We start from the raw sequence: 25880 nt of genomic DNA, 5'->3' as shown, positions 1-25880 counted from the left end.
TTCACACAACTGGGAGTCTCAGCTTCCTTCTTTCAGGTAACTACAAAAAAACATGTATTTTCAGAAATATAGGAAGGAACTTTTCAGGCTATGTATCTTGCAAGTCCCTGTAAGAAGAAACTCCTCTTAATTTTTCTCCAGTGCTTTTACCATTACTATGTTTTTTTAAAGTATTGCAACTATGCAACTATAAAAACTAGTGAATCATAGAATCACATATTTTCCTGAGTTGGAAGGGACCCACAAGGATCATTGAGTCCACATCCTGACTCCACAATGGGCAATCTAAAAGTTAAACCATGTATCTAAGAACATTGTCCAAATGCTTCTTAAACACCAACAGGCTTGGGGCCATGACCACTTCCCTGGGAGGCTTGTTTCAGTGCTTGACAACCCTCTCATGGAAAAGACCAAAACTGTATATAGTACTTGAGGTGAGGCTGCACCAATGCAGAGTATAATGGGACAATAACTTCTCTCAACCAGCCAGCTACACTGTACTTGATGCACCCCAGGATATAGTTGGCTCTTTTGGCCGCCAGGGCACATTGTTGCCTCATATTGAACTTATAATCAACCTACCCCCCCACCCATCACCCCCACCCCGATCACTTTCTGCAGGGCTGCACTCTAGCCTCTTGTCCTCCAATCTACCCATACATCCTGGATTACACCACCCCAGGAGCAGAATCTGGATTTGTCCTTTGTTAAATTTCTTATGGTTGCTGATTCCAGGCACTCCAATCTATCACAATCTCTCTGTAAGGCCTCTTTACCCTCAAGGGAATCAACAGCTCTCCACGTTTTAGTACTGCCAGCAAACTTATTTAGTGTGTACTTGGCTTCAGTGTCCAGGTCATTGATAAAAACATCAAAGAGAACTGGCCCTAAAATTGAGCCCTGGGGAACACCACTGGAAACTGACCACCACCCAGATGTTACTTCAGTTACTACAACTCTTTGCAGATGATCCTTCAGCCAATTGTTCACCCATCATATCTGTGTACATGTCCAGCTGTATGCTGGATACTTTGTCCAGAAGGATACTGTGAGAGAAAGTATCAACAGCTGAAAAATTAAAATCCAAATACTTCTTCACTGCCACACTCAGTGATTGACTCTTTGGCATCCTGAAGAAGTGTTACTATATTTGCTGCCTTAAACCCTTCATTAACAAAGATGTTCCTGAATTAAGGTTGGGGTTTTTTGTACTTCAAAGGGGATAGGCTGTGATGTGAATATATCTATACTGATGTACTACTCATCTGTTCAACAAACAAAAAAGGAATTCCTGCATCATATCCATATTTTCTCCATATGTCAATCCACAGTTTTAACACTGACACCTGTGTTCAAGATAACTTCCACAGACACATAAGTAAGGTTCTTATTCCTCCAGAATTCATAGCATGTACATTTGATGTGGGTCATTATTAAACAAATCTATCTAAATTTATTTTACATATCATCTCTGTGAACTATTCTATAAGATATTTCTCAGTAATCTTACATAAATCAAAGAAATTATTATTTAAACATTTATTCAGATTATGTACTTTTTGTAGCACAAATTTCTGCATAAAGTGACTTGGAACACATTTCTGTTTTTTATGAAAGCAATACGTATTTATCTATCAAGTGTTGTCTTTTAAAATTTTGTACATGGCTGCCTTTTTAATATGTGAACAAAGTTAATTTTTAGGATTTATCTCTGATCAGACATAACAATTACATACCTGTTTACATTACTCTTATTAAACACTCCTTAAAATATGTTTTCCAATGAAACTGGTCAACTCACTATGTATTCTTGTGGTCTTAAAAATAAGCTTTTAAAACTAAAATTTAAGTAAGTGTAAACTAATTTCTTATTTTTGAAGTCTCTGTACTGTGTGCACTGTGGCACAATAGGCATTGATCCTATAAAGGAGAAATATGAAAGCAGGATTTCAGTTTAAACAATCCTGTAATGAACATAATAGGTTGCACAACTGGACTTTGATATATCTTAGCTTTAGGCTATTTAAATAAAACTGCAAATGTCTTTGGGTTTTAGCCTGAGGACTCATATGCTGTTTGCTTTTCCAACATACAAAAGTTAATTGAAGCATCTCATTATCAGCATGTCCTACCCTTTTGATGAATCTGGTAATTTCTTAGAAATGTCCCCTATTAGCTATTTCTTTATAACCTTGTACCAGGACATCATCTCTTCTTTCTAAATTTCACAACACATGTATTCATTATTGATATATTTAACAAAAATTTCCTTCTGTCATCAGTGCTTTTTTTAGGAAAAGATACGTACCTTTCTATACCTTTTCTATTCCTTTTTTGCATAAATATAATTAAATCTTTTTTTTCTGATATTCAGAGACGAAGATTTGTTCAGAGGTGAAATTAAAATAAATTCCAGATGTCAGAATTCTTTGTTAAATAAATTCTCTCTTATCTACCCACTTTTCCAGGACTAATAAAATGAAATACTTCCCTTTCTGTTGCTCAAATATTGAAGCATCTCACTTTACTCAAAACAAAACAAACAACAGTGAAAAGAAGATTGTTTTCAACAAAGTTAAATACCTAAAAAATGCTTCATTGTTTCTTTGGATGTATAATGGGTAACTTCAGACTTTTAAGAAATATAGTCCAGACCAGCACCTAAAAGTTGGTGCTGATCCAACAGCTGAATCAGCTCAACTGGCTGAAAATTTCAGGACTTCTGTTTCCATAAAGATCTGACGGTTATGTTGGGAAAAGCAGAAACAACCAAATAAAAATAATACCAGTTATATTTTTTGGAACTCAGTAAAGGATTTGATTTTGGCCTAGCTGAAAAGATTTAATTAATGTCTCAAATTAAGGTTAAGGTTTATTTGTTGGGGGCAGACTTTGTGTGAATTTACCAAAACTGACTTGTCTTCAAGGTATTTTTGTGGATTTTGCAGTCCAATGGAAATGGTTAGTCCTTCAAACTAAATCCAGGCACCTGAAATGATGCACACTATAAGTGTAGAGATTATTGCTTACTATAAGAAGCCTCTTTGGGTTGTATGAAGGCATTCAGATACTGGCTTCTAAATTCTGAGGGATCCAAGTATGCAGATACTTATACAAATATTATTTTAAAATAGATTTGATCCAGAAAGGCATATAGTTACTTGGATTATCAGAACTGAGTGAATCCTTTGGGGCTATACTGGACAGCTGATTTTAACCTTGTGTTTCAGGACTGTTTGCCTTATGAGCACAACTTCATCAGAATTCAAATCAAATTCTGCTGCAACTTCTTTCTTGGAAATCAGGAAACATTCTGCTATGTGTACAAACAAACAACAGGCATTCCTATATTTTCTAATTTATTTTTAATTTAAAGGACTCAGATAACATCCAGGTTATTTCCTTTCAAAGTCTATGTTACTTCTGGTTTCCTATATACTGAATATCACAGTAGATTAAATTATGATCTTGATTTTAAAGCATGTGGGTTCAATTTAATTACAGTGACCATTTTGTGTATGCAGTAATACAATACAACAGAGCAAGAATGCAAGGAAACTACCACAGCTTGTGCTTGTATTTCTTTTGGGTGGTGCCAAGGCTAAATATAAGACATGGGCAAACTTCAGGTACATGTTTGGTTAATTTTCTGAAAATCATAACCCATTATTTATAACTATTGTCTCTTACTGTTCTCTGTCACTTGACATTATTTATGTCAAATCACCAGTGTCTGACGTTATTTTGTAGTCTGACATGAGGAAGCAATGAAATAATGAAATGTTGAAGAGAAGTCTATTGGTCTTGGCAACCTAGAGGCACTTCAAGCATAGATAGCATCTAAGCAACATCCAAGAATAACATTGTATGGAAAATGGTACATTTCTCTAACCCTTTATTTTCTTCTGCAACAGTTCAGAAATGTGCTAAGACTCAGTCTGAGTGGACTGCAATCACATTGAATTGTTGACACTTCTTTGCCCTCCCTCCTGCTGAAATCCTTCACCTGAAACCAAACAATGCTGTCACAAGTCATACTAGACAAGTTGAATGTCTATTATGTGTTGAAATCTCTACATAATTCCATTATGCAATCTATATATATGCTCTAAATTGACAGCAGAAATGTCAAACTTCACTAAGTGTACCAAATCTTTTTCCACAATCAGGAACTTTTGGCACAAGTAATTCAGTGTATTCAAAACAGTGTTTGAAGTTCCTTCAGACTGAGGACAGCATACTTGTGAACTGAGGAAGACAATAATAAAATAGTTTTGAATATATAGATGACTTTATTTTAATCACACAACTATTAGGAAACTTCTCAAGGGGAAAACTGGCTGGTAAAAAGATTTCATGAAAGATATCTTTTTGGATTGGCATATTATAGCAATCTTCAGAGTAATGCTTCTAGGTAAACTAATGTGAAGTCTGCTTTTACTGAAATGAGTGTATTACTGTGTTTCATTCAAATGAAAGAAAAGTGCAACTACTTATGCAAATATACAAATTGTATCCATTGTTATGTTAAAATGTATATAATAATTATGGTCACAACTGTTGCAAAAAGGCTACATGCTGGTTTAAATTTTAGCCTTCAATTTCAGTAACTGAACTTTTGAGAAACTTCAGTCCTTCAGTTTCAGCTTGATTCAAAATCTACTATTCTCAGTGGAAGTCTATCTATATTCAACCGAACTTCTGGAAAAGTAGGTGGACTTGAGATCAGCCTACTGAAAGAAATCATACTTTTAATTTAATCCTTTTTCTTTAATGCTTATTTATATTCATGAAACTTACACTGTACTGAAAAAAACCTACCTTTTTTGGGAACAATCATTAAGTAAATATATTCATTTTCATCTGCATCTTCACTTCTTATATTACATGATAGGAATGTGAAGATATAGATGAAAAGGCCAAGTTCTCTTCTGTCTCCTACACTATTGGCAATTGCTGAATGCATATATTCCTACATAATCTTTATTAATGCTCACATATACTGCAACAGAAAAAAACTCCCAAGTTAGGTAATAATACATAATTGACCTGAAAGAACTTATTGGTTCATTCATGTATTATGTAATGTAGATAGAAATTTGCCTTGTTTATTCATTTGGAGGATCCTTTGTTCTGTGGCAGCCATCTGTCACAAAGTGCCTGGGCCACCTTCTACAGTCCCAGAAGTCCTCAAAGCATTACCTCACATACTCAGGTAAGCTGTCAGGGCTTCCATTAGCACAGGCCATCAACTGAGAAAAGAAATTAACAACCTAATTGTCCTTGCATTTCTTGGAAAGGAGAGGAATTATCTGAGGCACCCCTTCACTCAAACACATAGACAGGGCTTTATGTCTCTGCAGATCCATGCACAGTTTTTTAGCTGACAGAGTCCAGCTTTGCTGGAAGCTCCAGGTTGCCACTTCAGAGTTACCCTCAGGTTGCCACACAGCCCAGGCTATAATGAAAACAGCAGCAGTGACTAATGGGAATATATATTTTTCACTCTTAATAAAAACACTGAAACCTGACAGATACTCAGAATCCTTGCTATGGTCTGATACCTATGTACAGATACTGACAAAAAAATACCTCCTATTTCTGAAGGAAAAAAGTTAAAGGACATTTGTTTTGTCTCAATTTGCATCTGATCAAATTCCTAATAGTTGCAATGTCTCATGAACTTGAAGCAGTATGCTTTAAATGTATTATCAGCTTGTTGATTTCTTCAAGTCTGGAACACTTTTCTAAAAAATACATTTAATCTCAATCAGAGGTTTGAGCTTTGTTTCAGAAATTATTTGGTGAGGATCCTTGTATTCAGCTGTATATCTAGGCAATTATAACACTTCCTTCTGACCTGGAAATCTAGGAAGCTTTTCACAAAAGAAATGAGTCAGGCAATTAGAGAAACTGTGTAACAATAACCTCACTATTTATCCAATTAGCAGGTTTAATATGAGAGCTGTGTGTCTGTCATTCTTTCAGGGGGACCATTTTGGATTACATGAGTGTTACTTTGGTACAAACCTACAAACTGAAATGGTTCTGAATAAAAACACCCATTATAACTGTAATTAATTAGTGTTCAAATTCATCTCAGTTTGGCAAAGTCTGGAACATTACCAGATTCAATTAATGACAATATTGTAAGGAGTAAAGTGTGCTTGTGAATCACGTTATGAAAACAGTGCAGTGGCTGCAGTTAGGGTACTAAGCATTTTATACAGGTTGTTACATAAAAAGTTTGCTTCTCAACCTTTTTTTTTCTAAAACTTTGGTTTTAGAGAAGTGTGCATTTCCAGATAAAATAATGTATTTATCTTCACCTTTAATTTAGAACAAACCAGATTCCTTGTATTATTGATCATTTTAAGTGACTAATATTTCTTGCCCTTGCTGTTACATAATTTTCTTGGTCAATTCTTGATCAAAAATACCTAAAACTTTCATAACAAAACTGCGTTGAATCCTGTCTGGAAAAGGAAAAAGACTCCCCAGATTGCTAGCTTTGAAATTACTGAAATATATTTTGGGGGGAAAAGCACAAATCTGTAATGATCTATCTCACCTTCTTCCTGACCTCCCACAACTTCTTTTGATTTTTCTCCCACATGCTTGTTCTTTCCTGCCTGAAAAGGCTGTTGCTTAAATATCATGATTACAGGCTCCTTCATGGAGCCTAATATCTCCAGCACGTGTGGGTAACGCACATGCATCTCATACATCTAGATTACAAACTGAGATATTAGCATCTGTAACTGCTAGTCCTCATCATTCTGGACTACAACGTCTTTATAAAATTCCCTGTGTAAGCTACTTAAGAGTCCAGCAACACTTTTAAAAACACTTAGCTCACAAGAGTACTCCATATACACTGTATAATTTCAAGAGTTTTAATGTAAACAGAAGCATATTGTGCAATACAGTATCTATCACAAACTCCTTTCATATCTTTGGACAGCTTATTAGATGAAATTTTAGCCAAGTTCTAGGAACTTTGCTCTAGCTGCATCTCCAGTTCCTTTTTGAGATGAGTTTGCATTTTTCAAGCAGGGATGTCACCCTCAACATTGTCCTTTGCACAGTAGCCTCAACAGACAGGCAGAGTTGCCAAGTGGCAAAACACCTTCTTTGACTGTTGGGCAAGCAGCAGAAACTTCATAATCAGAAATTATGTCACAGTCCTTGTGTTGAGGAGATAGCAGAGACTGTCCAAATGAATATTAATCTTGGGTTAAATTTCCTTCATTTCCACTGATTAAAGTGGGTGGAGAAAAGCAAAGTAGTCTTTATAGAGCTAGGAGGTTTCTAAATATGGGAACTAACAGTAGAACAAAAAATTGTCTGAAATGCAAATGCCGTATACAATGTACAATAATTGTTGCAAACAGTCATGTAATAATTGTCACTAGCCAACAGGAAACCTGCTCCCTTCTCCTGCCAGCAAAATCATAGCAGTATCTGCAAAACCCTCTTTTCTCAAAGATCTAGAGAATAGTTAGTAAGATAATTTTTAAAAAGTGAGTGATACAAAAATCACTTCCTCTTTTTAAACCAGATGTTTTTACAAATATTAAGTGAACTATGCTCTGTAATTTACTGCAGACTTCAGCTTTTATGTCAATTGGACATACTTGTTAAAAAGTGCGATTTTAAAAAGAAAGAAAATTCCAGCATTTCAAACTCAGTATTCAACCTATGTTTCTTTATGGAACTCTATTTCATACCTTATTCTTCTCTCAGTAATAGTGCCCAATCCTTCTACACAATAATTCTCTTTGCTCTCCTTTTGTTGGATTATACATAGCCCTTTGCCTTAGAACAACAAGGAAAAGTGCAGATGCTGCTGTTTCCATCTCCTGCTATTACATGCATTGGCACATCCACTAATTCTTGATTACACAAATGATAAACCCTCTCCATGAGCTTCTAAGCCAGCCTGCAGACTTCCTTACTGCTCTTCTAAGTGCATGCTTGTAAGGCCTGACTTTTTTGCAAGGTCAAGATCTAATAATTAGAATTTTATACCTCTGCAATTAATGATTTGTGTTCATTTAACTCTCCTTGTATCGAAATTTGTCTATAAAAGTATGTTTGATTTCAATAATTAAGAGATTGTTAATTGGGTCGGTGGGTGGGTTTTTGGGGTGGGCTGGGTTTTTTTTTTTGTTTCTTCATATTGTAGATTGATTGTAAGTGGAAATAAAAATTTGGACAAACTTTATTTTGGAGGAAAACTGCGTGTTTGCTTTATCTAGAGCGAAAACCACATGTAATTTGAACCATTTTAAACTAAGCTCTTCTAAGCCAAACAAGCTGATGTTACGTTTGTTTCAGAAGTGTGATATAAAACTTAAATATGACCTATATTTTCTACTAACTCCAGATACTCTGTGCATTATCTTCAATTAACCAAAGCGTTCCCCTTTTTAAACTTTTATTGTGGCAACAATATCTGAAATTGTTTTTAAAATTTCCTCAACTAAAGACAGGTAAAAGAAAATTTTATCTTTTAGTGAAATGTAAAAAATGTTTAAAATAATTGTTTATGTCAATCCAAAGGTTGATTTGAATAAATTAAAATACTTGCAAGCATTTGCAGTTAAACTTTTTATTATCTAAATTGACCTCAATTTGTAAACAAAGGTAACTTTTAACAAAAGCTCAATTGGATTTAAACTGTTGTTTTCTCACTACCACTGTATTATTCAGCACTTGAAAAGTCCTTTCTAGTTCTGAGCTAAACAAAGACCTGGTTTATATAGCTCTGTTACCTAAGGGTGAGTAATAAAACTTGCACATCTTAGTTCATTTGACTAGTTTGGTTAGCATTCTGTTCGAAATCAAGTATCCAACAAGTATCCGATTAAGGATAGAGGGCACAATCATGCAAAACACATTTTGGATTTCAGTGTGAGAAAGCAGAAGACTGTGGCTTGTGGGATCGAGTTCAAAATTAGTATCTTTTTTTTTTTTTACTTTGTTTTTGCTTTTAACCAAAGAGCCTTTGCGCTTTTGCTTGTTCCTTTTTGAACTGCCTGGACTAGCTCTGAGTTGAAACAAAACAAGATGACACCTCTATAGCCAAAGATATATATCCTGTCCTATTTCGGTGGTATGCACTTACGCAACGTGCAGACTGTAACCTTTAAGTATATGAGTTTTATTGGACTAGAAAATTAAAAGGTATTCCTCGGTGTAAGCAAGGTAGTATTCGCTTACTTAGTGAATTCAGTGGAGTCTGATTTTTACCCACAATTAACTTATAAATTGCAATAAAAGTACCTCCTGGTTTTGGCTAGGTGCATTTTTACAGTGAAGGGTAGAGGTGCATTACCTCTCCTGTTAGCACCATCTAGAGTAGTAATATGGCCTGTAGCACTCAAGCAAGGAATAAGCATGTCTCAGCAGCTCTATCCTCATTTCCCTCCCCTTCTTCTCACCCTAATCAGATAAATCCTGACGTTCTGTTACTGTTCTCAACTGTAAGTATCATGACTTATGTGCAATACAAACTAATCTCTTTTCACATATACTACCAGATATGGACAGAAGGATTTCCATATCTCAAAAGGTATCGATCTCCATATCTCAAAAGTGAACCTAAAGACTCCATTCTTGATGTTCATTATGTGACATTAAGTTCAAGAAAGCTGAAAGTTCTCTTCCTTCACCTATTTTCAGTTAGCTGTTTGACTAAGGATTAAAATAAAATAAGGTCTGTACTTGAAACATAAAGAAAATATTATCATATCTGAGAGTACTGGGTGTGACTGAGACAGAGTTAATTTTCCCCATAGCAGCCAGCCCTCATAGTGCCATGCTTTGCATTGGCAGCTAGAGAGATGTTGATAACACACCAGTGTTCTGGCTACTGCTGAGCAGCACTTGCACAGCACCAAGGCTGCCTCTCCAACCTTTGCACTCCCCTCTCATCAGCAGGATGGGGATGGGCAAGATTTTGAGAGGCGACACAGCCAGGACAGCTGACACAAACTGACAGCTGACACAAAGGGTTATTCCGTACCACATAATGCCTGCTCAGCAATAAAAGCTAAGAGAAAGGAGAAGGAAGGAGGGCATTAATTATTTATGACGTTTGTCTTTCAGAGCAACCACTACACATACTGAAGCCCTCCTTTCCAGGAAGTGGCTGGACATAGCCTGCTGATGGGAAGTAGAGTAAAATCCTTTGTTTTCATTTGCTTCCATGTGTGACATTTACTTTTGCTTTAATAAACTGCCTTTATCTTGACCCGTAAGTTTTTTTCATCTTACTTTCTCCCCTTCCAGTCCTGCTGAAGAGTGGAGTGATACAGCAGCTTGGTGGGCATCTGGCATCCAGCCAAGGTCAAACCATCACAGTGGGACACAGTGATAGAATTAAGACACAAAATCAAAGACAAAAATTCAGAAGGCAAATCCTTTTTTGCCTCACATTACACTTGTTAGAAGAATCAGTCAAACAACATTACATTACCAAGTTATTGTTTTCAGTCAATACAGTTTCTTTTAGGTTAATTTATTTTCCTGAAAGTTAGTGACTGCAAAAGCTGTAACAGAGCTACATACTTAGAAGAACAGTTAGAATTAGAAGAAATGCTTTTAAGCAAATGAAGCTACTGACTCTTTAAGATCAGTTTACTTGTCACGGAATTCACAATGAGTTTGCTTGTATTTATGTTTTTCTCATCTACAATAATTATAATAGATTGGCTTCTCTTTGTGGCACTTCAGAGAATACCTGAGTTTGCAAAAATTATGGCTATGATCTACATCACCTCCAAAAGTCCTAGGGGAAAAAAAATTAAATTTGCTTAGCTGAGTTTTCAGTTGTCAAGTTCCCAGACCATTACTCCCTCAGATGTTATATACCTGGCATCATCCAAATTCATAAGTAGTGCCTAGGTAGAAATGACATCTTGATGTATCAGCTATGCTTGCACTATGTGCACTTCTTCCATTACAAAAGGAAAAGATATCCCTGATTAGAAATTGATGACACAAAACTAGCATTAACGTCTGGGGGATTTTCATTATGACAATTGCTTCTTCTTAATTCTGGTCTCAAAAGTCACCTAGAAGTTATATTGAGCTTGAGTCTGCAAACAGAATGCCTTATACACTATACAGTTATGTTGGGATAAAGCCTTGCTCAACATCTGCATATAATGCTACTTATAATTTTTACTTACTTAATTTATGGCATCTTCTAGAAAGATGATGAGTAAAAGGCAGCTTGAGAGTCCAATAGGACAGTCAACCCCCAGGATATCATCATTCATGTTAAATAGTCAATGTGTTGGTTTAATCACCTTCTGAATCATAAGACCGTTACTCAAGGCTGAACAATTTTATACTTTGAACTGTAAGACATTTATATGCTGTAGGAATTCTCACATTTTAAATTGACTCTAAAGGAGTAATGTCTGAAAGGCATCTGTTGTTTACTTTTGACAAGAAATCTAATGTTATGTTTACCCACAGATGGGATGGATGTAACTCCATTTTCTACCGCAGCTCTGTTACTGCCTTTCAAAAGTGAAAACATTTCTCTTTGGGGGCAAAATTCTTCCCAGGACACTAAGAAAGAGCAGGAGGATCCCTGCTTCAGCCTTCCATGGTTTAAGTGCCTTGTAAGGCCCAGCATGGTGAGGATGTTGGAATCTCTTTACAGAAGTGAGTAGTCAGAGATGGGAATGAATCCAAAAGACAGAATTTTGAAAATAATGTTATTGTTCAAATTATTTTTTAAATAAAACTGAAACAATAATAATAACAGCAAAAAGTGGAGGCAGAACCTGTATTTCAGTCTTTGTTTTCTCAGAAAGTAGAGTACCTTCCACACTGTATTTGATGCACATTGCAAGGCTCTGATCCATTGATTTCAACAACAGGTGACAGAATACATAATAAGCCTTCAATGCATGCTGTAAGCAGAGGATTTGTAAACTTTTTTTTTTTTTTTCAGAGAAGTGCAAATTTTATCTTACACTTTTTTCAGATTCTTCATCATATTCAGTACACTAAATGGAGGTATCTATTATTCAGTTTCAAACATGAACCACAAAGGCTATATAAAGCACTTTTTCCTGCACTCATTCTTCCACCTTGGCCAAATCTGAGAGTTGGAGCCAAACTCAGACCTGGGTCTCAGAAAACAATAGGGTTTTGCTGATGTGGCTGGACAGCCACTGGTTCATAAACAAGGTCACTTGAAGGTAGCTTAGGTAGCTCTGCGTTACAAAGCAGTCAGGAATGACTAACTCTGATCTTCAGGTCTGGCCACCTGGTATTGCACGTTGAGATAAAGCATTTTCTGTGCCTTTGCTGAGTTTCCAGAACCCCACAGTGCAGACGGCTGCTTCAGACAGCTGAAGTACAAGTCAGTATTGCATTTATGCCAGCCAGGAACTGCTGTGTGCCTGGGGGATTTCTTAGCTGCCCCCAGCTGTGCAAATAGATCCAAAAGAAAGTGAGAACCTGGACAACTAAATTGTCATAAAATTGCCATTAAAGAATTACACAATTCTTCATTAAATCCTTGGCTTCCTATTCATAATTAGAGATCTGTGGGTAAGTAGAATAATTTGAGCATTTGCAGCTAAGTTACTCCAGGTGTTATTAAACTAATATGATGTAACTGACATGTACCATATTGCTTATTGTCCCCTTGGACCTGCATGGAGAAAACATGTTGTATCTCCTGAGGCCAGTAAGTCGGGGAAAACATTTTAATGAGAAAACTGAACAGTTTTAAGGAGCATTTTAACACCATAATCCAAACCATACTTTTGTATTTTATGAACAAAATCACTTCCTTGGTGTGAAACAGAAAATATAATTAGGATATTTGAACTGTGAATGTTTTGTCAAAGGCAAAAATAGAAAACAGTGTAGACAAATGGGCACCTGAATGAAAGGAATACAGCTCTGGAGAGAAACTCACAACATAGAACAGTCAGCTTGTTCACAAAAAGCCTGCCAATGCACACGTCCATAGATACACTTCACTTACTAAGAACAGGTTTGAAATGGCAGGGCACTAACAGAGTTACTGAATGCTTTGTGTTTGCATTGAGGGATGATGACAATCCAAGGAAATACTGTGCATGTCCTGAAGGAAGCTGTAGTGGCTGCAATGCAGCAGTGCTGGCATTCCATCCTTGAAGAAGGGCATTACATTTTTAATGTCTACTGGTATCAAAGTGCAAGAATTATTATTTAGTCTGTTTCACAGCAATAATATCTAACTGAAGGTTAGGTAAGGTTTGTTTGAGGAGCTCTGGACAAGATGTAGAAAGACAGGCAGTTGCATTAAGAAAAGAAATAACTCAAGGAATTGAATCTGAATAATCTTCTACAACAAGTCATTGTAATTACCTCATACGCCATTTTCCCAAGGGGTAATTATATTGACATGTTTTCAATTCCCACAAGAGTATTTTGGGGTTTCATCATTAACATTAATTGAAATATTACCATACCACTTCATAAGCATAAGAAACTACCATGGTTCTTTGGACAGCATCCTAAGGTCATGTTCCTTGTATGCCTTCCCAAGAGAACCATAGTGATCTGCTGGTGCCAAACATGCACTGCATCCACGTCTGCATCCACATGCATACACGCTTTTTCTGAGAAGACAGAAGAAACTTCATGAATCAGCAAAGGTCTGCAAAAAAAGTTTCCTGTCTTTCTAATTCAGAAGCAGTGGCAGCAAAAAACAGACTAGCCATAATTACACAAGTCTCACTTACATGCTACAAGATCTATCAGACTCCTGGCCAGTGCTCCCATCTTTTCTGAACAAAGCAAGTTTTTCCTGAGTGATACTAACAATAAACCAAATACCAGACAAGCTTCTATTTCCATGATGAGTACTGTAATGATCACACACTGAGGTCTGTATTTCAAACCAAAAATTATAAAGTAAAAATTATCTTTTACCTCTTTGAACTTAGTAATTACATATTCAGAATAAGAACAGTACAAACTGTATCAGCATAGAGACATTCAGCACAGAGAATTAGTCACAGGATTGATTAAATACTGCCATGAACTTCCATGATTAAAATATCACCAATTCCAGTCACATATTAGTAAATCATTACATGCCAAACTACTGTAAAGATTTTAGTGTAAAATAGGCTACTTAGCAACAAACCCAGACTTCCTTTATTCCATTTGCAGAGTATATAAATAAATGGAGGTATGTGATGTAAAGCTGGTCAAAAAAGTTATGGATAATGAATGTAGTAAATTCAAACTAGGGAAATTTTGGGAAATGTGTCAGTTTCTATTAAAATGTCAATGGCAAGCCTGGGAATACAGAGAAAAACAAAACAAAACAAAACAAAACAAAAAACAAACAAAAAAAAAAAAACCAAAAAAAAAACCAAAAAAAAAAACCAAACAAAGAAAAAACAACCTGCAAGACTTCTGAAGGCAATATTTATACACAGGAAAAATAAATTACATGAATCCATGTTCCTACTTTCAGTCAAACAGAATAAGAACTAATTCAGTCTCTGAGTCTCATATAAGTATGAATGTCATCAGCCTATTAGATATTTTAGGAGTTATTTCTTTCCTTCTTAAAAATGATGGATAAGTGAATAAACAGAAAAGGTGGACTCTTCAGTGCAAACTGGCATAAAGCCAGGCTATGAAATCTTGGGTTTTGACACAGTGACATTTCTAAAACAAAAGACCCTAATCTTTTACCTCTTCTCTCCAAGCGTATACAACACAACTGCAGAAGACAGGGTAAAGTGTGAAAATAAACACCTAGCAGCTTTTAAGTTGAGCTGTTATACTACTTAGCCCAGCACATATTCCTACACGGTGAGAGAACTGCGTGATCTTTGTTATGACATCTTGACACTTATATCCAAGTATCTCTACATTCTGGTTTTTGGGTGGTTTGGGTTTGGGGTTTTTTTGTGTCATATAAATGAGTGTATGAGTTACCTATTTCAAAACATTTTAACTTGTATAGCACACAGATTATTTCCTTTCATGCTTTTATATGGGACCACATGTTCTTAGCCTAATTTGTGCTTTTAAGAAATGCTGTGGTGCAAATAAATAACAAAATGTAAACCAAGACCTGACTGGTAGTTTCCCCATGCAAACCAATTGTAAACATTTTATAAGAAATACAAATCAGTTGGCGTTTTGCAATACTCCTTCTGGAGATTTTAGTTATTTATTTTAAATTAAAGCAAAGACTATCCTTCATCTTTTATAAGGACACCCCAATGAGAATTTATCAATCAGCTTTATGATCTTTTAGCACGGATTTTCAGAGAAACAGAGACACACTACTGGACCACTAAAACTGAAATTTTTCTCTTCGCTGCTGTTGCTTCCCTAGTTACACTCGATCTCAGGTGTTTCCCAGTTAAAAAGTAAGGCATCACCTATGTGGTTCAAGCACTCTAAAGGCTAAGGCACAGACCTGAGCTTAAGATAACAGGTGCTGAGGTACCTGTACTGAGTTTGTGAAATTTAAAGCAGTATGGAGCATTGCCAGCTTCATCAGATGAGGCTAATCCATGAAAAAGTTGTGAACATCATCTACACCAGTTTCCAAATGCAATCTCTTTCTTCCTTTATTTCAATCTTACCCACACACCCCATTACAGATCATCGTTCCTGCTCTTTGTGCTTTTAATTTCGCTGCATCAATTTTGCTTCCTGGCAGTGAGAGCTCCTTCAGGAACAGAGTGGTATGATTTTATTTTCATTATGCCAGCAAGATGATTCTCTTGTTCCATTTTCAACTCACAGTCTCCATTTTACTGTTATCACATAATTATACATGGAGAAAAAAGGTGTACAGTAATATTTTTATTCAAATACATAAACTGTTCTGTAGCCAAGACATTACTGTGAATCTGAGATTCAATCTGCTTATTGTTACTTATTTTTATTGTAGTCTAATTTTCCAAAGTATTTTTTATACTAGTATTCTGGTTCCTTTCCAAATATAATCCACAACATCTCAAATATTTGCCATCACATTAAAAAGTGCTAATAGCTTTTCATACATTTAAAAATAAATCTTTAGGAAAGTTTTCACCTTGAAAAGTCATCAGTGCTTCAGGAAAGTCTATATTCCTTTAAAATGATAAATGCAAAATATTTCATGTACTCAGAGATCACATTCTGCAGTTTAATATTTAGTAGGTTCCTAAACACCTACAAAAATAAAACTTACAGTCTCTGCTCCAAAATAATTAGAATATGTTAACCTCAAGTACAAAACATCAATTTGATAGAATGTTTTTAATAGAGAATCAGATTCAATAAAGTATTGGCTTGCAACTTAAACAATTAACTCCAACTGTGATTTTGAAGATTTCTGTTCAGTTGCTCACTACTTTGCTACCTTTGCGAGACCCACAATCAGATGGTTACTAGGTTTTTTCTGAAAGTGGCAACTCCAATTTTGAAACCATGCTTTTCCCATCTCCTGAATGGATGGAAGAAGTCTATAAGCAACATAATATTATCTAAAAGAAGGAAGCAGAAAAAACATCCTATTACACCTGTTTTTTACATAAATGACTAACTCCCAACTTAATTTCAAAAAAAAGTAAAACAGACAACTATGTCCCAAAGAGGTTCATATGTAACGTGTCCAGTAAGTGAAACAGACAACTATGTCCCAAAGAGGTTCATATGTAATATGTGTCTGGTAAGTGGAAAGGCCACAGCTGTCTATTGTTCTCCTATTCACTAGCTTCCCATATTTCTCTCCAGTTGAGGGAACTGCTATATGAAAATTTAGCACAATGAACAAGAAACATTCTCAGTAGATTCACAGACATGACTAAGATGCCTAAGCTCAGACTGTGCTACCCCATTATCAGCTTGGATCTGAACTGTCCTTGAGAACTACTTCTCTGATGCATGGAGTCCATAGCAGCATTACAGTAAAGGGTCTCCTGCATTAGTGCTCATTTTGGTCTGTTGATCAGGGTGTACACCACTGGATCCATCTCCAAGATCTCAGAAATTGCTTGTATCAGCTGACATCATCAGTAGAATAAAGATGTGTTGAGCCTGCACCAATGAAGCTTAATTCTTAATACTTGGAGAACAAGTATTGAAATGACAAAAAGACAATTAAGCTCTCACCTACCACAAAGTCAATCCAGATCCGGCAGACAATTGTCATGCTTATTTTACTACAATGAGAAGGTCCCTTCAATGAGTCGGGATCAGTAATAAAACATTCTTTGGTAAGAAAAGCCTCAATTTGTACAAGGACCTATCAGCACAAGCAAACTCAGACTTTATAAACCATCCCCATCTATGACAATTTCCTTCCTTCAGCTGACTCATGGAGCCCAGCCCACACCAAAAGAGCCTGAACTAAGGCCCTTGAAGACTTTGGTTATAAATATTCTGCTCACTCACTCTCTAAAAGTGGGATCCCTTTAAGCTCCATGTGAGTTTTATATATGAAAAATAAATAAATCCAATGCTTTAGCCAAAGAACAGAAAGGAAAGATGCCACCTCTAATGCCTCCTAACATTAGTACCATCATATTGGCAATGCAGGCAAGATAATGAAACATAGAAGCTACAGGATGTTAGAACAGTTGATGTTCAGACAAAATAAAAATCTACACTTCTTCCACTGACCACAAGACTAGTTTTTCTCTTTATCTTTAAACTTTAATCATTTTCTTATTATGTCATACATGGGTTTATAACAGATTATTCATTCGCTTGTTTCCAAATAAACAGGGAACTGGAAAACGTTCTTTTCCAAATTTTGGCCACATTTCTGAGTGTATTATCATCTGTTACGTACACAGACCATTTGAATTATCATCTTTCACTCTGACAAGTACATTCCTAATGCAGTGAATACTGTGTTTCTTGGTAAAATAGCTACACTTGGAATCTTCTCTTATATGAGGATTTTAGGTATATTATTTTGTGATTATGAATCCAGCTCTGTCATTTAAACTACTATTCCTCTTCTGTTGTTAGTGGAATCCTGTGAAACAAAGAGAGAATAGAGGGGAAGCCAGATTAATCTTCAAACCTTATGTTAGGATGTAGTGTCAGATTTTAAAGATCTTATCTTGTAAGAGGAAATGAGTTATAATTTATATACCTATTATGGCAAGGGATAATATTGAAAACATGTATACATTCATACAGATACAAATACATTTTATATATTTTTTATCATATACACACATCCATAAAATGAAAATAGTACTATTTTTCAGTTGTATATAGTCCTTCTTGTACCTTGTTAATTGTAAACTTTAGAAGTATGAGATGGACAAAGAGATGTTCCATTTCTGAGAGTCGCTTTTTCACAGAAAAGATATTATCACAGTGAAGATACAGAAATAGTTGTAACTGTCCCTATCCCATCTATCTTGTTGTGAGTAGGAAATGTATTATTTTACTCCACATAAACACACAATTTTATCTCCTTTTCTTTCCTTCTCCTTCCTCTTTTCTTCCACTTCTTTCCTTTCCTTCCTGGCTGTGGTGTAGGAGGATTTCTTGTATATTGTATCTCACTATCTCTTCAACAAGGACTCAGTATTGCATTTCTCTGGATGTCAGTAACTCAAGAAAATATGGTTCATTCTGCTAAGATTTTCCAATTGAATTCAAAAGTGTTATATAAACTCCAGTGTTTAAAACCAAATCTTAGTATGCTATAGAAGTGCTGAATAGCTATGAGATACTACTATTGGCTTCATTCATCTGCTAAGCTAAAGGAAGTAAAGAAATAGTAAGCAAACTACGAACACTGTAACAAATGTCTGTCACATGACATTCTGGAGTTGCTTATCTTTTGAACATTTCCATTTTACCTACCATTTTCTTTTTTTTTTTCTTTTTTTTTTTTTTTTGGTTACTCCTATTTTATTTTTTGAAGTGTTATCTCTACAAAATCCCCGTTTGTTTAACCACAGGGACTGCCACTAAATGCTTGGGTCAGTCACCAGTAAGTCTACAAGCATCTGCCATGTTGGCTGGTTAAATGCTATCAACAGTGCGTTGCCATGCTCCTTCTGCCTGGCTGTTTTGTGGCTCTGAAGCTGCATGGGCTTCAGGTTCATGAGCCATCCAAGTGATACTCTTATGTCTGGGCTTTATCCCATGAGGAGAACTTCCTTGCTGAAAAACCTATGAAATAGTAGCAGATGTTCTCTGTGTGTGTGCCTGTGTGCACGTGTGCGTAAGGGGGGGGGGGGGGGGGGGGGGGGGGGAGGTAGTTAAGAGGTTTCAAAGGTCAATACCACACAATTTCTCTGTATCTCCGAGCAGTTTCTAGCCTACTCCCATCCTGTAGCTGACTGTGAGCCACCAAAGAGCTATTTTCGTCTTTCTCCCAGTACTGTCAAATTCTTGACACCAGGGTGATGAGCCACTCCTGACATATTGTCCTGTGCATTTTCTGAGATATAGAATAACAACATACCTTTTATTGATAGACTGCACTATTTGAGAACAATAATCAGAAAATGAAATTATTAGTTCAAATCCATACACTGAATAGAAAAGTGCCTAAAAAGCGTATGCATGTCTGTCCTTTCGTTTACAGCTGCTTTCACTGTGATTTCCCCCTGTGCCAATCTGATTGCTGCCCTAATCCACTTTCTCTGCCAGCTCATCTCATAGCTTTTCACCATGCCTGCTCTTGGCAACAAGAAATCTGTCTTCCCATGCTCTACCCTGCAAGCACCTCACTGATCAGTAAGGCAGCCAGCCCCCTGCACAGGAGTCACCAGACAAAGCAACCCTGATGAAATCCCAGTTTAAGTGGGATTTCAGGGATTTCCCTGCTTCAGTATTGTACTGCACAACCTGGCAGTCTATGGGGAAAATTACAGACAAGGCCTTGCTTGTCTCCAGGACGGAAAATACCTGCTTCACCCAACCCATGATAGCTCTGTGGAAATGCAGCGGGCTCACGACAATCAGTGTTGTAAAAGAATTTAGCAGTCTCTGCTAAGTTTTTCTGATGTCCTATGAGCTGCAATTTCAGACAGTTTTATTTAGTTAAATCTGGTCAGTGTTATCTCAAAGGACATTTCCTCTGTATTTGGTATCTTGAATATTAGCAAATGCCACCTTTTTTTGTGAACTCACATCTGAAATGGCATATCCACATGGAGTTTGGCTGTTCTCTCATGCCCTTTAAACAAAAGCATGCAATCAAGCATGAAAATTCTGTCCAAACTGGTTAAAGCTTGGCAAGCTTTTAAGCTGAGGTCAAGTGTGCCATAATAGAGACCATTACCAAATAAACATTAGGTATCATTGGTAGTGCCACCTATTGCTTAAAGCACTTTCAGGAAGAAAAAATTGTACAATGCTGATGCAGCATTAAATTTTATATGAAAGAAGGTTGTAGAAGAATGAAGCTGAGTTAATTATCATTGATAATAACAGCTGTGGGTTGGCTTCAGGGGCAGTGGGTTGGCCGATGTAGATAAGGTGCAGCTGTGGCTGGTTCTGTTAAGGGGCTGGGCAGCCAATGAAGAGAGGGCAGCTGAGGAAGAAGAAGAGAGGAGGAAGAAGAAGAAGAAGAAGAGAGAACAAGTGCCCTGGGTGAGGAGAGACCAGGAGAAGACAGCAGAGGGACTGGCATGAAGAGTATGTTGGTATGAGATGGTAAAATACCTTGTTGCAGCCAGCTAGTTTTAAGAGTGCTACAACAATTGGTGTCCCGTGTGAGGCCCTTCAGACTATAAGACTGAGTGTAATGAGTGGTGACAGCAACAATGGCTGTGCTAGGGGACGTTTGAAGTTTTGAACAGTGACAGTAGTGCCCAAGATAGTGGAGATAGGCGGGGATAGTCTGGGATCCAGATCTCATTGAGACAGGCAGGAAGAGCCTGGGGATCTGGATCGGACACTAGCAAAGGTGAGCCGTTGGGATCAAAGAGAAGGAAGCCTGCCTGCCGTGGAGTTAAGAGAATGAGAGTAACGGGCAATAGTGATGGAGTACGTGGCCAGATGTGGCAGCAGCCTGCAGCGGTGGGGGTTCCAGAGTGGGTCTGGCCAGACAGCGGTGATGGCCATGCTGGGGGAGCGCACAGGAGCAGCGCGGTGCCGTGGGTGGCTCCCGCCATTGCTGCTGCTGCTCGGCCTGGTGGTATTCTTGCCGGTGTTTATGTGCTTATTGAAGGTGTCTCCAGTTGAAGAAGAAATGGGCAACCACAAGGATGTTAAGAAGTTTTTCAGGACACAGAATGATGTGTTAGTGCTGTACTCTAGATCTGCTGCTGCTGAAAGCTCACTCAGGTTACTGTCCAGTGTGACCCAAGAGGTGAAAGGACAAGGCACTACAAGTTCATCAAAACACCCCTCTGAAGAAAACAAAATCCCAGATGCCCAGAAAGCAGATAAGAAGAAACATGAGCAACCTGCAGAAGATGCAAAGCCCAAGATAAAACTGAAGAAAGGAATATATATATATCAGTTTAGGGACAAGTTGTCCATACTGTATGAAAAATTTATTTGTAAAAAGGTTGTAATGATTGTTAAAAACATAAGGTATGAATATAATTTTTTTTTTAAAAAAAGGGGTATTGTAGAAGAATGAAGCTGTGTTAATTACCATTGATAATATACAGCTGTGGGTTGGCTTCAGGGACAGTGAGTTGGCTGATGTAGATAAGGTGCAGCTGTGGCTGGTTCTGTTAAAAAGCTGGGCAGCCAATGAAGAGGGAGCAGCCAAGGAAGAGAGAGGAGGAAGAAGCAGAGAGGGGAGAGAACAAGCACCCTGGGCGAGGAGAGACCAGGAGAAGACAGCAGAGGGACTGGCATGAAGAGTATGCTGGTATGAGATGGTAAAATACTTTGTTGCAGCCGGCTAGTTTTAAGAGTGCTGCGACAAAAGGTCATGATAGGAATGATGAGTAAGAACAAAGTATTTGAGGGTTGGGTGGGGTTTTTTTCTTATTCTGTAAACACCATACTTTCTCTGTACCTCTGCCTCAGGAAACAAATCATTAAGTTCTTTGCCTGCCACTGAACCCTTGCACAACCTTAACAGTATACTCATCTACTAGAGATGGCACTCAAATATAGAAGCTCAAGTTTTCTGCCCTCCGCAACTTCAATTTCACATCAACACCAGATTTACCTATCGGCTCCAAACACAGAGTGTCACTTCAGTGTCATCTAGTGCTGGACTTGGCAAGAGCCAAGAAGATCCAATTTACTTCTTTTTGTCTGTTTGCTAACTGAAAACAACTCAATTACAGCTGAGTAAGTCAAAAGTTTAGAAACCTGAAAATGAAAGGAAAAAAAACCCTTGGATTTATTCATTTTTCCCACAATTTCGTATTTTTTCTTGATATTTCAAGCTATTTTTACTGTCTTTAGAAACTGTTTGTTAGACTCTAGAGATAAATACCATACACAAAACTAAAGCCACTTCAAAATATTCCATTAATGGAAGGACGTTGGTCAGCAGTTTAACTGCTTAATGATAGTTAGGACCGTTATCACTAGGATGTATAGCCCCATTTCTGTGGGGTTTTTTTGTTTGTTTGTTTTTTCCCCAGAAAATCTAAATCATCCTACAGAGGACAGGCAGTTACTAACATTACAGAAATAAATGCCCCAATTGCTTGTACCTGACATCCTTATTAACCATACATGTCTAATCAAATACAGAAAATTCTTGCAAATGAACTAGCACAGACTAACCTGGGGTCTTGTTTTAATACTGCAAACATAATGATTAGCAGCTGCCTAGAGCCTCTAGAAAATAAACTGTGAGAAACTGAAACCTTTCTTTAATTCTGAATTTTTGTTGTGAAAATTAAGGTAACATGCTTTTATCTTTCTTTATGTAATTGAACACAGATGGAGAGGAGCCAAGGGGAAAAATGAAAGCAAAAAGATACTATAGTTCTAGTGTTTATCAGGGATAAAAGTCAGTCTCATAAAACAACAGACACTAAGTCACTGGGCTTTCGTATATTGTCACATTGTCAAATTAAAAAAAAATAAAGGTTTTATATTACCCCCCATTGTCTTTTCAAATAATCCCATATACAAGGATGTAGCTAATGTCATATGTCTGCAGGAAGACTGTGTTAGAAAAATAGCTTAGGTTGCTCTGGTTAATTTCTAAATGACAACTGCTCTGTATTTTTTAAAAAATTATAAAAATTAGGATACGTTTGGGGGGTTTTTTTGGAAATTTTAGGCTCTTCCTTTAACTGGAACCAAACATACTTCAATTTATTTCTTGAGAATGAGAATAAATTTTACATAGTATATATGGGGAAAAAAACCAACAACAAAAAAAAAGCCAACAAAGATTTATGGTGAAAGCCCTCTAAACCTCCTCTATTTGATATTCATTGTTGCTGGCATGCAAAAATGAATATTTGTTTCTTTGCAGTGAACATCCTACTTGTTCCCTTATATTGTACTTAAGTTCAATACAATGATAGGTTTTGCAACCAGTGAAACACTTACTATGTCTTTGGCAAAATAGAATTATTCCCACCTCCCTTGTCCAAATGCATGTTCTGTTTCATTCCAATGCTCAAATTAATACAAAAACCAGACCTAGCCATCCTTCTCCTTAACCAAGCCTGCTTCTTAGGGTGAAGGGGGGTGGGTAGGAGAAGAAATTGGGAACACAGACTAGCAAAAAAGAAATGTTCATTCACATCACTGGATGAGAGGTTGGAGGTACCTGGCCTATAGGTAAGACAGTCTTGCATGTGACACATCTAATGCAATTTCACCCCTTTAATCTCTCAGTAAGAAGGTTCTCAAGTGTAGTCATTGTTGTGTTCAGTGTAAATTCTAACTGTTCTACCTTTCAAAACCCTCACTCTCAAGTCAGTCACACTGGCTCCAGATCTGGGAAGGACCTTCCAAGGTAACTATGTGGTGGCATTTGGTGACTAAAAACACAGGCACAGGAGATTAAATACCTACCCTGTAGAAGAAAATAGCCATTTTTTATATTTGAATTCTTATTAGTATGTTGCCACCATGATCACTGTAGCAAAAATAAAAATAATTAAAAAAAAATAAAGTAAAAAAAAAAATAGGTGTCTGCCCAGATGGTGCTTCAAAGTGTCTTCTTTTTTTATGATTATCTGTGAACTTGAGCACTTATCTAGCCAATGACATGCCCTTGCAGTAGACGAGGCTATGCTTCATCTCTGGATTGCAACAAAGTTTAAGCCACAGATAAATCCCAACTCCCCAGATGTGGACATTTCACAAACAGAAATTTCCACAAAAAAGCTTTTCACAAAAGATCTAACACAGGGCATCCTGTTAGTTTTGGACACAGCGAGTGATAGGCAAGCCACTGGAACACAGCTGTCTGCTTCACATACTAAAGAACCCCTTCCACCAAGAAGCTCCACCTGAAAACAACTATGCATCTAGGATCACAGTTTAAAATTAGCAGAATTACAGTGCTGAAGTCTTGTGTGTTAGACAGTCATGAGACAAATTCATAGTGCAAAAACCACAAGAAGAGTAAGCAGTTCAGAAAACTCTGCAAGTCATGGGCATAATATACACAGATTGTGTACTCTTGAGAGTACATATAAATAAAGATAATATTCCTGATCATTGGGCTGCAAAGAAGTGCAGTGGGAAAAGCGAGGAATAAAGATGTTCAAAATAAATTTCCAGCATCACAGCATGCCGAAGAGAGGTCTGAGAATTTATCTGCACCCTCTATGAGGTTTTTTTCATTGAAAGTATTTTCTTTCTTAGGAAGGATAAATAACACCACTCCAGCGGCAGAACAACACTCAGTTAAACAGATTTCACATAGCAGTTAAATTATTGCAAGAATAGCTAAATCCAGTTCTGTGCTATGCAAGCCAAATTCAGAGCTGATTTAAGTAGCTCCAACGCTGTTTAACAAAGTTGTGCAAGTTTGATTTTAGACCTTTTTCATCATCATCAAATGGTTACCCTTTGTCACCTGAAAGTGTTTTGTTTTTTTCTTCTAAGTTCTCCCTAGTGAGAAAGGGAGTGTTAGCGATCATTACATGGATATTAAGGTTCTGAATCAAGTGAAGTGGCACATTCAGTGTGAACTCTGACTCCTTGCTTCCTACACTCACCTGGAACATGCACCTTTCATCCAAAGAGGTAAAAGATATGTTTAATTTTTGTAAACGCTTCCCCACACCACCAGAAAACCTTTGAAAAAAGTAATACATCTCAGGGCCTGTTGCTGAGTTGAATCTGTTTGGAAGGATATATTCAAGGGACTGTAAACTATATATGTAAAGGGAGAGAGAAAGTGAAGAACCCAAGCACAAAGCAAAACTGTTAAGTACTGAAGAGCCAGAAGTTAGGTATCCTAAGGAAAAAAGGGGCTCTGGAGGAAAGATTTGCAATGCTACAGTAACAAAAGTGTTCCGATGGCATTTTTTCAACTACTAATGAAAGCAGCATGTAGTTAAAATGTAAATGTTTTTGCCCCAAAGGCCATTGTATTATGCTACTGCATTACAACGCCTGCATGTATAATGCATATTTGTATAAATAAGACACAGCAGAGAACCTAAAGGGCTCAATGTTTTTTTCCTTAAGGCTGATGTCAATGGTAACTCTCTCTGACTGTAACAAAGCAGGCTTAGGCTTCCAGTGAGTTGGACTCATAAATTGATTTATGCTGGCTGTGATAAGCTAGTGGAAATACTGGGACAGTACCATACAACACACTGAGCAAACTGGAGCTAAATTTTAGACACCTAACTTCTGAGAAATTCTCCAACATTTTACCTTTCAGAAAATCTGTGTATCTACTTTTGTAGTCTATTCTGATTTTTGTTTACAGAAATGCATTCCTTGATTTCATGATAAATTATATATAT

Source organism: Falco rusticolus, chromosome Z, assembly GCF_015220075.1.
Source record: "Falco rusticolus isolate bFalRus1 chromosome Z, bFalRus1.pri, whole genome shotgun sequence".
NCBI lineage: Eukaryota > Metazoa > Chordata > Aves > Falconiformes > Falconidae > Falco > Falco rusticolus.
The sequence above is the reverse complement of the archived record's forward strand: the minus strand, read 5'-3'. Positions refer to the sequence as shown.